Below are 14269 nucleotides of genomic sequence, written 5' to 3'. Positions count from 1 at the left end.
GTGGTTAAATACAAACTTTTAGTCCTCGTCTTTATTAAAAATAGGTAATTAAAAATTTCCAGTAATTTGCAATACTATCTGAAATTCAGAATTTAAACGGGATCTATTTTATAAGTGTAATATCGAGTCGTATGCTTTATTGGATATTGCTGGAAAGCAAATGAAATATGTTCTCCCTGAACATTTTGCAGATACTTTAAGTATCATCAAGGGGTGTGAAATTTCTCATTTTGTTGTAAACTAGTAGTATGTAACCAGTATTTCTCAGAGATGGGGTTGGTCCTCAAGGACACAATAGGTTCACCTCATCAATCCATGGAGTTTACTGAAAATAGATAGTTGTCTGCCCTTTTGATGTAAGCCTGTTAAGCCCCAGTCAATGCTGTAACAGTACACCAGCCCTTAAGAGTTATCAGCTAATCATTTGCTGTAGTAAGTTCAGATTAAATGAACAACACCTCCTTATTATACAACGACCTGAGGGGAAAGGAAACCCATAAACTGTAGCAAGGGAACGTTAAAAGGCTCTTAACAAAGTGACTGCTGCGTTGTTGATACAAACATGGCGATGCTACAATACCCTGTGGCCCTCGAAATATATATGAACTGACACTTCAAAGAGACAATACTTGTTGTCACTGCCAAGTCCCCCAAGAGATAAGCAGAAGAGACGACTGTGCACTTTGACCATTATCTGTCTACACAAGACAATGGGCCTCTTGCAAGAAAAGTTTCGTATTCTTATCTTGAATTTGTCTTACTTTTTTCGTACCGAGGGCTCGTACAAACATGCCACATTAGATTCAACAAACGCTCGTAACTTCAGATAACTGTGTAAATTATCCACCTGTGCATACTGAAGTGCACAGGCGTGAGACTTGTAAATTACCATGGTTAACACCCCAATGATACCATATATGGCTGCGCTTCCTGCCCTATATGTCAGGAAGAGTTCATTCTTTAAAACAGCTGGGACTTCACGAGTTTGAAGTTTGACGTCCTGCTTTCACAGATCTGTAAAGGAAAATCTGTTATTTTAACAGCATCAGCAGTGGAATTAAAAGACCTGCTAAAGCAAAAAAGCAAAGGCTGCAATCCCGTTTTACCTGAGGGTCGGACTGTCACTCATAACAGCAACAACAGATAACAGCAGACTGACTGCACATGACTCGATGACAGGTCTCGATCACAAGTAAATTGTGTTCATATCTGAAAGAAAATTCAAAATAAACTGGTGCATGGAGAACAAATCTGTTCTTACCAGTGGTTCTTGCATGAGGCCCAGTGTACATTAGTTGACTGTAAACGGTACACTTGCTATTGAGGGTTTTAATCAGAAAGTATTGTGGACCAGGCCAAATAAAAATCTCTCAGTTTTCCACTAAGATTAATTTCCCCTGAATTAACAAATTCAAATTACAAACAAACATTACTGGCTTCTGCATCACAAAATATGTAAATATATGTATGTTGGTTGGCTGAAAGTGTAAGCATATTCTGACTGATATGTCTTTTTATTAACAGTGGAAGTAGTAAGCATGACAGGAGAAGTATCAGGAATGAAAAAGTGACTTTGTGTTGGTGGGGTAGATGGACGGTTCAAACAAACAGAGGATTTTCACCCAGGACACTGCGATTCAAGTCCTGTGTGGAGCAAAATGTTAAGTTATTAAAAGTTCTGAGTCACTTAAAATTTCATTATGAATGTGGCATCTATTGTGTTATGTATGTCTCATCACGGGACATACGTAATGCAATAGGCATTATGCAACATAGTTATTTTGACGCAAACTACAACTTTTACCTAAGCCTAACCAATCAGTTTTATTACTTAAACCTAACCAAACTGCAACTGTTTTACAATGTGAACCATGTGTGCAATGTCACGTGAGTAATAACATGTGACTCATGTAACCACCAGCAATATATGTCATTCTGGGAGTAATTGACAAACAACCTATTCTGGGGTTTACGTATGCGGATGTGGTAATATCAATATAATCTGCTGGAAACTCATCTCTCTAAAACAATCAAACCAGAGTCCTGCAAGAAAAACGGCTATTAAGAATGCCTACTTTTGAAAACTTAGACCCTAATTTTCCAGAAATTGTGTTCAGTATGGCAACAAGAGAGGAAACTTTTAAGAGGAAATTTAAAAGTTGTCATAAAGTGTGGGAAAAGATCAAGTATCAAGACAGATGAGGAGGAGGGGGAGGAGTTGCACTTCTTTTGGAAGATTTTTTTTCTTTCCTAGAAGTTTGTCATGCCGATGATTACATTTTCTCAGCACAGTGGATATCTGTTGTTCTAAAGGGTCAAGGATAGCTAGTGACGGAGCCAAAATAAGCATCAAGAAACACACGCACTGTCTTTGAATTACCTCCACACAACTTCTAAAACATCAGCATTGAAATGCTGCCTCTGTGAGGTGTTGCAATTGTGTTTGGTGGAAAACCACTTAAGAGCTGACAATAAATATTTCAACAGAGTAGGGAGAGGATTGTGAAGACTTAAGCATTAGCTTTAATGACAACAGTTCCTTTATGAATAACCTTTACCTGATCATACAGCTCCTGTATCACAATATCAGAAAGAGTATGGGCTTTGAGGTTGAGTAGGGTTTTACAGATGACAACAGAAAATGTAGCACAGAGGAAATGCAAATATGTTGGCTTATTCCCAACAGAGCAAGGCTCACAATAATAATGAGAGGGGCTGAGAGAGACAAGTAGAGCCATGGGCCAAGAGCCAGCTGCCAAACAACAATAAAAAGCACTTGTGTGTGATAGATCAAGCTGTGAGAGGAAGATGAAGGGCACGCCGGGGTCAGATAGATAGAAATCCTCTGTGATCTCCCCCATCTTTCACAAAGAGCGTCTGTGGCATTACAGGGGACACTGAGGGGAGACAGATGGCACAGAGGGAAGATACTATATAGAAAGGAAAAGGAGAGGGACATAAAGAAACTAAGAAAGAAACAACGAGAGACGGAACTAGACATAGATGGATTTTGAGATGATGAGCCCCTGGGCACAGACATGTAAAAGACCCCCCACCCATCCTTCATAAGAGCTAGATACCCAGACTGAAAAAGACACAAAATGACTACAAATCATTCATCTTTGTGGCCATTTTGTGCCTCTTTATAGTTCATTTGTGCATTTTGTGCCTCTTCGCAGTGTAGCTGTGTCTGTTTGTTATTATTTTGTGCTGTTTTTAGTCTCTTTTGTGCACATTTGTAGTTGTTTTGTGCCTCTTTGTAGTGAAGATGTGTCTCTGTCATTAATTTATGCTTCTTTAAGTCACTTTGTGCATTTCTGTAGTTGTTTCGGGTCTCTGTAGTGGAGGTGTATCTTTCTGAGGCTATTTTGTACCTCTGTATGCTCTTTATAGCCCATTCGTGCACATCTTCAGAGGTTTTGTGGCTCTTTGTAGTGGAGCTGTCTCTTTGTAGTTGTTTTGTGTTTCTTTGTAGTGCAGTTGTGTCTCTGACATTATTTTGTGCTTCTTTATTGTTCCTTTGTGCATCTTTGAAATTGTTTTGTGTCTCTTTGTAGTGAAGTTGTGCCTATTTGTCATTATTTGGTGTCTCATTATAGTCTCTCTGCATGTCATTGTGTTCATTTTGGGTTATCTTTGTAGTTGTTGTATGTCTCTTTATCATTTCTTTGTGTCACGTAGTTGTCACTTTGTGAATATTTGTAGTTGTTTTGTGGTTCTTTGTGACAGAGTTTTGGCTCTCATTATTTTGTGCCTCTTAAATCACTGTGCATTGTTGTAGTTGTTTTCCGTATCTTTGTAGTCACTTTGTTCATCCTTGTAGTTCTTTTACATCTGTAGTAGAACTGTATGTCTTTTTACCTATTTTTTTTTGTTTATCTGTAGTCATAATAATGTTTCACAGTTGGCATTTTGTGGCACTAGATTGCATGACATCCCTTTGTGGTTGTTTTGCATCTCTGTAATTGTTAAGCATCTTAATTTGTGTCTTTGTAGTGGTTTTGCATCTCTTCATGATTGTTTTGCATGTCTTTGAAGCTGTTTTTGCATCTCACTGTAGCCTTCTGTGCTTTCATAGCTGTTTTGTATCTCTTTCTGGTTGTGTTGTGCTTTTGTTGTCATTTTGTATCTCTTTGTAGTTGTGTTGTGTATCTCTAAGGACATTTTGAAATTTGTTGTAGTTGTGTATAGGTTGTGTAGCATTTCTTTGTAGTCACTGTATGTCTACTTGTAGTAGTGTGGTGTTAACAGGGCCCATCACTGACCCTTCAGGCTCCTGGACCTGTGCTCTTCAGGCCTGCTCAGTAATCCATCCATGGAAATAGAGGGTCTTACAGGACATGAAGGATATGGCTAGTTGACCTCTGGAGCTTCTGCGCTGCACAGCAGGCTGAACACATTGCATCCCAATGCTGGACCAATTGAGAGAGGGACTTGAGGTGATACGAAGGAGTGAGATGGGGTGGGGAGGGGAAGCTCTGTGGTTTAGGTGTGAACCGGCCCTTTCTCACATTAATCATGGTCAGGTGGAACACGAGCAGGCGCCCCTCCCTGCTCTAAAGATGATGGAAAACCAGAAACCACTGGGGCTTTCTAGGAGAACACTGTGCGACGCTATAGATTACAAGAGAAACCGAACAGAGGAATACTTAAGGGAACTTATTTCAGATTAACACACCAGTACTTTGAACACTTGTCTGCTGAAGCTCACCGGCTTTTGCCTCCTCCTAAAAATCAATTAAAGAACAGATTTACCAAACCTTATAGGAGTGTGACGACTGATGAGTATTTAAAAATCTTTCTGCCTCTCTCTGTCTCCCCTGCTATGGATCAATAACTCTTTTATACTGTCTATAATTGAAATGCAGGGAGCCTGAGGTGATTTAGTTGGCTTTAATTTCCTTGTTCGTTATGAATACAAATATAAGCCCAAGGACATCAGATCTCCATTCATCTACAAACATACACAAACACATGCACATATTCCTGGCTGTATTAACTGAGATATACCTCAGTTATATTCTACCAATCTCTCCATCCATAAAGCACTGCATGCATGCATATATTTTTTATTGTTGATAAATCTGCTGTTTATCTCAATTAATAGTTTTGTTTGATAAGATAATAATAACTAACTACTCTATAAAATACTATAAAATTGTAAAATATAATGTCTGTTACTGCATACAAGCTAATTTAAAGCTATTTAAAATGTCAAGAAATATTTGGAATATGTCCAGAACATTTCAAGTCATAGATAACAAAGGCAATCAACCAATTATTCAATTATTACCTTTAAAAAACTGGAAACAGTAAATTTGGGGTAATTTTTGCTTTAAAAAAAAGACTGAAATGATTAGTTTTCAACATTGTTGCAGATTAACTGTCTTTAAATTTAATGTAATAAAGTATATGCATAGTATTTGACAGACTTGTAAGCTTCTTTTTTTAATTCAAGAATGAACTAATACATAATATTTATTTAATACACGACTGTACAATAAACCTATTCCAATTCAGAAAAATCTGTCTTCACTAAGGCTGAAAAATGTGCAGGCTCCTATTTAATAAAAGCCAAAAAGGCACTACCGACTTCCCATCTTTCCCCCTACTTTAGTCAGGCACCTGTACACTTCACCCTCAGAGAAAGGCGAAATTACCGGGGGAAAGAGGGGAAAGTGGTGGCAGCATGGTAAAATGAGGAGGAAAGAGCAAAAGGAGTGCAGGACCTTGTTAAAAGCCCCTCTGTGACAGCCAAGGAAAGGCTGCAGCTCAGTCATTAAATGTAGCTGAAGTTGGAGAGAGTGACTGAAAAAAAAAAAAAGAAGAGATGTACGGACAAAAAGAGAAGGTTTTAGAGGTGGGTGCTGCAAAGTGTTGGTTTGGAAATGGAAGATAACTGACGTTGGAAAAGCAATGAGAATAAGATAAGGTTTGAGAAACTGAAACTAAATCAAACCTTTATGTTTAGTCTCATGACATGAGTAAAAGGTTGTAAATTGCAAATAACATAAAAGAGAATAAAAACATTGAGGAAGAATATCTACAGCTCAAATCACAGCTTGCAGTGATGATGGTTTCTACCATTTTCTTTCTTTATTTATGTTCAGGGACAATGTACATTGATCATTATCACTGAAAATGTTTTTTTCAGCTGTTGTCCCTTGGCCAGATGTTAAATTAGCAAGTAAAACAACAATACAAACATGCAAAAATATGAAAAAAGGAGAAAACACAATATGAAGCAGCTGAACGGGATAAAAACCTTAGAGAAGTAAGGCAAGAAACATGCAAAGTAGGACAAATGCAAAATAATGGTTAGCAGACAATCAGGACAAGCAGCGACATAAAATCCCATTACATTATAGAAGACATCAGTGAAACCAGAAGGGATGCAATCTGACAAACAAACAAAAAGGCAAGCAAACAAGAACACACAAGGCACACATGTATCGACTATGGACTCATGATCATCTCGATGGTATGAAGCTTTTTAAACAAGTTTTAAGATTTCATGCTGAGGAATGGTAATAGTAGCTTGATAGTATATTTAATAAAAAGGGGTGTTCCAAAACAGGGAAGCTCTTCCAGTAAAGCCTGCCTGTTTTCCTCCTTGCAAACAAAATTTCCCCTCTTATTCTTGATGTAGTTAATCCATCCCTGATATTTTCTGCAATATGAATGTGGTAAGTGGGGAGGTGCTAATCCATTAAACAGGCATTGTGAAATTTAATAAGATTTTCCCAGCAAAGGAGACCATATATAGGAACTATATTACAGTGACGGTAGCCTCTAGGTTTATAATCAGATTTATATACATATTGTATAGGCTTAATTGTAATGGAGTGGAACAAGATTACTGGTTAAACAGTATGTCATATATGAGGAAATCATAGCATGGAACTGGTGGAAATAAATCTTAGCAGTTTCAGTCACCAGGTATTTTTTTTAATAAATCTAATGTTGAGGCTGAATTCATTGACAACTTGTTTAATTTGGTTATTTAACTAAAAAGTCTAAGTCTATCTCACTTGATACATAAACTGAATGTTTGTACTGTACTGTACTTGTACGTTAAGAGCTGCTTCAGTACTTTTCATGTATATACTGTACATTATCATCAGCTCCCATACAAGTTGAAGGCAGTTCTTTATTATATAAGCTGAAGAGGAGCAGACCAAGAATAGAGCTGTGGGGAACTCCGACATTGGAAGAGAGTGGGCGACACTTTATTCTTGATCCTTACACACTGATTCTTGTTTATGAGGTAGGATTTAAACCAACATAAAGCAGCAGATGAAACATTTCCATAAATGTTGTGATTAACTGTAGCTTTTCTAAATACAAGAAAAACCACAAAGACAGCCCCCCCTTAACGAGTTAAGCATTAATAAGCCTGCGTAGTACAGTTGTAGTACAGTGCTTTGCGTTTAAATCAAACTGTGGGGTGTGCAGAGGAAAAGGACTGTTTTTAAAATGTCAGATCAGTTGTGCTGCTGCACATTTTTCTGCTACCTTTGACAATACAGGAGGAATTCTTACAGGTCTTGAATTATTCATACAAGTTGTATACTCCGCTTTAACAATGTGTGTGATTATAGCCGATTTCCAGGCTGCAGGTCATACTCTGATCAAAGGGTGTATTAATAATCTTACAGACAGGATAAGAAAAAGACTCTTTAGAAGTATGGTGCACATTCCAGGCACATCACTTGATTACTTATTGATGAACATTGCTTTACCACAATGTTAACAAAAGCAGTTACCTACACTGAACCATGTGCAGGGCTGCAGCTATGGGTTATGTTAGTAATCAGTTATTTTACCAGTTATTCCATTGATTAATCGAGTAATCGGTTAAGAAATGTTGATTCTGTCTTCAACTATTTTGAAATTTGCATCATTAACATGCCGAGTTATTGAAAATGTCCAAAGTATCGGAGCAAAACTGTATTTTACACTATGGTAGGTATGTTTAATCTACAGTGCCAATCCATAAGGGCTCCCATGTTCCATTGCGCTGCCAGTGCGCTATATATGTATGGATTAATTGAAGCCTCGATGGAACGAATTTGCATCAATTATTTTTTGTAATCCAGTTATTGAAGTACCTCAAGAAATCGTTTCAGCCCTAACCATGAGTTCCCAAACTTATTTGTCATGTCTGTCCAAAACCGTTCTGAACCAGGTTTGAGAAGATTATAAACAAAATGAATAAGTGGGATGTTAGAATAACATTCGCAAATTAAAAACTTCAAATGTCTTTTTACCTTTACATAATATGAATAAATACAAATAAAAACTTTCCACTTACTGGAAGTTTATGACATAAAACACACTTTGGCTTTTTTTTTTATATTATTACTGTTAAATTAACTTGACTTTTATTCTGTCCAACACACTTATTAGGCATTATCAGTTTTCTTTTCTTCACTGTAGAACAATGTCAGACTTTTTATGCCATGTACCACCTCAGAAAATATTGAGCTCTCCAAGCACCACCTACTGTTTTACTGGTTACAGAATAATAGAAGAATAATATAACAGATGAGAAATTGGTGGATCTATCTACAATGAACCATTTAAAAAATATGCTGTTTTTAATAAAGAAGTCAGCTAATAATAATTTTAACCTGATTTGACGTTGCCAATGCAAGTAGCTGGCTAACTGCAGCAGGTCCCTCTTCCATTATGTGAAAATGAAAAATGATTTGACAATTACAATTATTTGTTTGTAAAAGCATTTTTGATGGTCTGTTGTTGTCAGTGCTAACCTCAGTGACAAACACGTTTCTTGTAACTGCTTCACAATAAAAGCCACTGCATGTTCCTCCAGATGAATGCTTTTAATGTAAAGCAGCAGCAGTAAGTGATGTTCAGTTTGCATTAGCAGTAACTTAATACAGCTCTGATACAACTGTAGAGGATGTGCAAGGACGCTGTTATCAATCAGAAAAAAATGGTTTGCCAGACATGCATCATTTCCTGTGGATCCCTTAAACCTGTATGGGCAATGGGAAATTTGCATGGGAATGGCAGGATCCGCCACTTAGAATGCTAACTACAAAGCTACAGAATGTAAATACTGTTGCTGAAAAGAAAAGATGCTGTCCATAAAAAGGATCAAAGATGGCTTTGGTTTCATGAAAATCTTCAACATGTTATTTTGCTGTCACAGTAAATCTTGAACCTAAATACTGGTAGCCTCAGGGGTGTGAAAGTGCTTTCTTTATTGTTTACTCATTCATCTCCTCCATTAGCGGCCTGCCCTACAGCTAAAGAACCACTGAGTTAAGTGCTACCATCACAGAGGGCAGTGTTCACATAATGTACAGTATGTAATATTCATTTCAGAGTTTATGCTGGAGCAAAAATGGTGTGTAAGTAAAGTGACAGAAACAAAAAACTGTTGCTTTTGGCTTTCCCATAAACAGCAAACTCACAGGAGTTTCTGACCTTTGTAACATTAAAAATATTTTTACCTCATTGAGTCTTCAATCATTCAACTCAGTCACGGACACTGAGTCTGGCAAATAGCACAAATGAATAATTCAGAAGTTGAAGCAGCCTATCAGAGAAACTAACTCCTCTGGTGTTTGGAGGCCATCTCAGATAGTGGTGTAAATCCAACAGACACCACAAGCTTAATGAATAAGAGCGTAGATAAAATAGCTCGACAGCTTTTACATTTGGAAATAAGCTTTCTGATCCTTTAAATCTCCAGGCACCACTCAAGGTTCAGGAAAATGTCCAATTTGATTTCAATGCAGAAAAGAAGCACTGATACAATTCACAAAACATTCAGCTCTCAAAGAGTTTCCTCTCACTTTGACATATTAAAAACATTCCCCAGACACCAAATATAGTCCTCTACCGGCAGGCTTCTCCTGTGGTGTCAATCAGGTGGGAATTCAGTATTCATTTTCTATTTTGGTTTCAACATGTCACTTAATGAACTTCAAATAACCTCTCAAGTGCTGATGTCCCACATTTATCCATTCTTCTTCATATGACTTCACAAAGCCTAAAATCTTCCTCCACACTGCTGGATTAAGAGAGAAGAATATGAGAAATGTTCTAGGTAGAGAAAAGATGCGTTGTCACAGTTGAAGATTTTAATGGTATGAATTCCATACAAGATGTACTTAAAACTCAGGTTCAGTGTTTCTACTTTGCCAGACAATTCTAATGAAAAGGTAAAATAGTATCTCTGCTCTCTCTTTCCATTGCTAAAAGCACTTCTTTTGACAAGGGTTGCAAGAAAAAAAAAAGCTTTTAATCCATGAACACCCTGACAAAGATGGAGTCCTCCTCACAAGCTTTTGAGCGTTTCAAAGTCATCCTATCAAGGAGGGAAATCTAAAGCTGAGTGTCTGGGGAACAAAAACACTGGAGGGAGAGGACTCTCATTTGGCCTCAGTTCTCCTATGGCAGCCATGTTCCCCAGGCTGATGGATGAAGGGAGAAACTCATCTCATGACTAATTATTTATCTTCCCTCCAGAACTGTTGTGTCTGGGGGTTGGAAATAACACAACTCTCTGCTCTGACCAAGTCGTAAACAAACTAGAATGATGGGGGTGACTGAGTCTGCTCTTTCTCCCTCACAACACTGTAGAGCATGGCTGCCAAACATACAGCCCACAGACAAAATCTGACAGGTCATATTTTCCCTTCCTATGGTTGTGTGTATTTCTTTAAACATTCTGTGATCCATTAAGATCCATTAACCCATTGTTTTCTTTTTGGATACAAATTGATTCACTGTTACCAATTAGGCTGTCAGTTTGTTAATAAATTAAGTTTAGATTTTTACTATGCTGCCAATTCCAAAATGCTTCTACACATGGCAACACTACTGCCACAAGGGAAACATATTTTTAAGAAATATCTATGATGAACAGCTGGTATTGAAGCTAGATTATTGCCCAGAAGAAAACAAAAAAAGTATTCATTATTATAACACTACATGATAAAAAGTATGTGCAGCCTGAACATTACAGCCACATGTGATTGTTGCCCCCAACTTAAGATTTTCCAAGTCCCGTCGTCACTTACAGCCATCAGTTGACTAGGAATAATTAACACAGGAATAATCAATTTACAACTTCACAAAAACAAATACTTACAAAATTATCGCCATGATGTCTTAATCGTCTCAGGAGTAAGAGTCCTGTACATTACTCCTTTAACACTGCTGTATTCCCTGTCATCACACTGGCCTCTGTTGGCGTCAAAGGCCGTGCCCCAGTCTAATAGCACTGCTAACTGCGCTAACAGGCTAACAGCAGCCACAGAACAGTTAGCAGCAGTGCACCGGTGACTACAGACCAACAGTCACATCACATTCTCAACTGAGGGCTGAAGAAAGAGTTTTACACACATATGGGCCGAGAAAACTGAGGACCGCTTCAGCTGTATTTACACAAAACCCGGCCTTGTGCGGAGGTGTGGGCATGTTTATTTGTGCTTCAGAATGTAACCACGGTGACACAATCAATAAATAACATTCTATTTTTCTGATTCACTGCTTTGTTCTCACTACTGCCACTCCCTCTCCTAATTCACAGTCTGAGCCTGTCGCCCCCTCTCTCGTTCGTTGAGCCGGGGAAGAGGGGCAAACTTTGAATGTTGCAGATTCTACCCTTAAATCAGAAAAGAGAAGTACATTACAGGACAGGGCAAGTTCTTCTGTGAAAATGCTCTCTGGTTCCAGCTTCTTAAATGTGTGAATTTCCTGCTTTTCTCTTACTTAGGCTTTAGTAAACTGAATATCTTTAGACTTTGGACCGCTGATCAGACTGTACTGTAGAAATATGATTACATCAGCTTGGGCTCTGGAATATCCTAATATAAAATCTGCCATACGTATGTAATTATTCCTCCTGTCCATACTGGCCATGTAGCAGTACGTTTGTTGCCCAATTACACTGCATGAAATTGGTGACAAAATCTACAGGCTTTCATTTTTTGTCCAAAAATGCGTTCTGAATTTTAGTCAAAATGAATGCAAAGTTTCAGCAGCCAGAGTCATTTTAGTACTAAATTCTCTTTGCGTCTTCAGTGACAGAGTTTCCTCACTGAGCTGAGGCTGAGGGATATGTCTGGCAGTCACACGTAGGTGTTGTTGCTGTATTAAAACACCAGCAATGAACCAACACATGACTGCCAGAGTGTAGATACCAATTCAATTTGGCTGACTACTGAAGCCTTATATTAGCTTCAGCAGAATTTCTGATTGCATTTTTGAACAGGACAAGGATTTTGTGGATTCTCTTGCAGAATAGTTGCTCTACAGAGTTATTTCTTCACAGTAAGGAAAGGAGGAATGATTATAACAATCAATAACTCTGTTAATCAACATATGGCATGAGAGTTTTGTGTTTACTTACACTTGAAGAATTAAATCGCTTTTAAAATTCTCTTTAAAGGTTCTGGTTTTGGAGCTATGGAGATGGTTTTCAGTCCCTCTAGTGCCTCTAGCTATACTTTATACTATTCCACTACCCAATAGGAAGAAGTAACACGTTGGGGTGGGAATCAAGATTTGGCTCCAAATGGTCGATCCATTGTAATCATATGCATGTGAACTTATTAATTCCTTTTATCAATGGCAGCATGTTTTTTTTGATAGTTGTGAATTGCAAAACTGGTATGTCAAACTATGCGGATTATGACTTGCAACAAGGAGGATTCATGGTGGAGAGGAACAAGCAGTTAAAAACATGGCCTCATTTCACAAAGATTGATGACAACAGTCCTGGGTGTAATGTCTGTAAAATTATCATTTCAAGTGAAGATGGGAAAAACAGAAATATGCTACAACATTTTTTTTTTTGGAATATGGGCTTAAATTCCAGGAATGCCATGTGTTTGACACAACTGCCACTGCTTCCCAGCAGAGCAGCTTGTCCATTATCAAGGGTGACGATCCTCTTTTAGCACCACATGGTTTTGACTAAAAAAACCTAAATGAAAGCAAATGCTGTACAAATATTCTCTCATGTCATTCATTAGATAATGAGTCACATGCATGCCATTAATGATAAAACATTAATGCACTGATGTTGAAACCTGTGTAGACCGACTTTTTTCCACTCAGAAAACTGATAAGGAATCAATAAAAAATCAAACCGATAAGCAGAATCAACAATGGCATTGGTATCAATAAAATCTTATCAATTCCCATCCCTCATAACACACCAAGATATGTTGCAATTTGCTAACAAAGAGAAGAAGATGACTGCTAGCAAGTGAACATGGATGTAAAGAAAGGTTAATTCAATTTTCTTTAAAAAACAATCTTAGCAAATGTTTAGTGAGGAAAGGTTCAAGTCAATTTTTTTTTTTCCACTTGCCGGTCGGGCCAGGGAGTCAGAAATGTGTTTGCCTGTTTATTAGTGGTTATCAAATAACAGCAGAGACTAACGTTAATTATCATGTTTAATCTAGGGCTGCAAAATTGTAGCAGGAAATATTATCATTATTATTAGTAGTAGTCGTAGTAGTAGTTGTTGTTGGTGGTGGTGTTGTTATTATTATATCAACAATAACACCACTACTACCACTAATAATAATAATAAGAATGTTACTTCATGTTATCTGATCACACAGTTTAGAAGAGCACAAAACTTACCCCCAGCCAAATGCTGGTAAAATATGCCAGTGGATAATAAAAATGATTCAACTGAGTGGCTGGTAAAATTTGAACATTCACTAGCCATTGGCTGGTGGAAAAAGAAGTTAATTTTGCACCCTGCTGTTTAGGCTGTGCAGTTTATCTCTCAGGATATATAGGATGTGCTATAGAGACCAGGCTTTCCTGTAGACTTATGCTCAGTTTAAAACTAAGCAGACACCTAGCAGGAGGCATTCAATTCTAATAGAGGGAGGTCTGTGTCCTCTAGCACTCTGAGCTCCTCTAATCTCTTATTCATGTATTCAAGGTGAGAGGAGAGGCGAGCAGCTACAAGTGAGAGCCCAGTGGGTCAGAGAACAGGGATGAAGGGGGAAAGAGATGCTCTGGTGTAAGAATGAAAGAGTGAGAAGGTAAAAAAAAAAGGGAGGGGGGGGGGGGGGGGGAGCCCTGACTCTCTCTCATCCTTCGATAAACCTATCAGTGGATCCTGCGGTGGAGAAGAAAGACTTGGGACTAGGATCAAAGAGAATCCCCATCTGATCCAAATGTCGTTTGAATGTTTTATGGTAGCCAAGACATTGGGGTGAGCCTTGAATAAGATGTGGCTCAAGAGAGCCCTGATCAGAGATGG

At 38.0% G+C, this 14269-nt stretch overlaps 1 protein-coding gene across 2 annotated transcripts in view; it reads right to left on the bottom strand.

Moving 5' to 3' along the window:
* LOC146327129 (ecto-NOX disulfide-thiol exchanger 2-like) overlaps positions 1–14269 on the bottom strand; it is a 274197-nt gene that overhangs the window by 166400 nt on the left and 93528 nt on the right. The gene's annotated exons all lie outside the window — the stretch shown is intronic.

Source organism: Lutjanus erythropterus, chromosome 5, assembly GCF_056507025.1.
Source record: "Lutjanus erythropterus isolate fLutEry1 chromosome 5, fLutEry1.hap2, whole genome shotgun sequence".
In the NCBI taxonomy this organism is placed as follows: domain Eukaryota; kingdom Metazoa; phylum Chordata; class Actinopteri; order Lutjaniformes; family Lutjanidae; genus Lutjanus; species Lutjanus erythropterus.
This window is presented reverse-complemented; position numbering and strand designations above follow the sequence as displayed.